Below are 1,488 nucleotides of genomic sequence, written 5' to 3'. Positions count from 1 at the left end.
ACTGCCAATATAATTAAAGAGTGTACAGGGTAATTAAGATATTTCTTATTATATATAATTGTCTATCATCTTATATCTGCAAACAATTTTTCAGTGCAATCTATAGTTCAAATTTTAAACTAGACTCTTTGTTGTTTGCTTTTTAAAAGACTGAGTCGAGGCATGTCAATGCATACGTCGACCTGTTCTAATTCTGGAACGGACGTCACATGATGGGTACAGGCATTTGTGTTTGAAATTGCATCTATTTAGACCTAAGATAGCGAGCGAAATTACATATTACTTTCAACAGCATAAATACATATACGAACAGTAAGGAAAAGTTTCTTAAAAAATAACACATATCATAGCGCGTTGAATGGGAAGTTTCCAGTACGTCAGAGCAATAGTTTCCTTTGCTAATTGGCATTCGATCAGATCATTCCCGTCGTAATGTGCTAAACATTTGAAATTGTGCGCGCGAAAAAAGGCAGAGTCATGAAGAGGGATCTAGATTGATGTGTTTCAAAAATGTTTAATGGAGACTATAGGACGTTTCGTTACTGTTTGTATATATATTTATGCTGTGTTACTTTTCCCCCTCTTTCCCTAACTCCTAGTCTTAAAGTATCAAGACATTAAAAATGAAATGTGGTTATTTAAATTGATTAAATGAAACCAAATACAACCGTTTATATCTTAAAAATAAGAAAATCCTGACTATTTGTTTACGAATATGACCTCCGTATTCAGTTTTTGGTTTTAGCTGGTCTAAAAAAAAGAAACATGGTTAAGAAGATGCAGCTCCTTTAGAGGGTATAGCTGTCTTTGGGAATCACCAGGCTGTTAATTTATAAAAGTTTTAATATAATTAATAGGAAATACAGACAAAGTGGAGGCTTGGTTTCAGTGATGGCACTGCAGGACGAAGAGCTGCATCTATTTCAAGCCGAGAGTGGTACCGAGTTTTCATTACTGTTACAGATGACATTTTTTTGTTACACAAATATGTAATTGAAATTTATATCAAAGTTTTCATAGTTTTCTCACTCAGTAATGGGTAATCATTTTTGGGAGAGGCCCAAAAATGAGCTCTTGATAAAGAGGACTTTGATTTTTGGCTGTCATCACAAGAAATACAAGTGAGGCTTTCTGTTTCCTTTTTGCTTAATTTGTCCTCGTCAATGTTATAATACAGATCGATCTAATATCTACATATTTACAATTCTGGGATCTTCTTCCCTTGGGTAATAGAAATCAAAATATTATATCAGTGACTGAAAGTGTTGTTGAATACTCATGGATACCCCTTGACGGTTGAAATCCTTCTCTCCCGTGTATTCATCAACATTTGTAGATCTTCATCTGCCAATCGCGTTGATCACAGTAATATTTTCTTTCGAAAGCATCTATCTTTCCTCTATAAATATGACGTAGATAATTTCGGGAACCACACTGCCTTTCCATGACGATAAAATAAAAGTTCAAAATAGGGATAAAATCCTTTTT

The sequence above is a fragment of the Artemia sp. Qi Xiang Cuo genome, chromosome 14 (genome assembly GCF_049724085.1).
Source record: "Artemia sp. Qi Xiang Cuo chromosome 14, ASM4972408v1, whole genome shotgun sequence".
Taxonomy (NCBI): Eukaryota; Metazoa; Arthropoda; class Branchiopoda; order Anostraca; family Artemiidae; genus Artemia; species Artemia sp. Qi Xiang Cuo.
The sequence above is the reverse complement of the archived record's forward strand: the minus strand, read 5'-3'. Positions refer to the sequence as shown.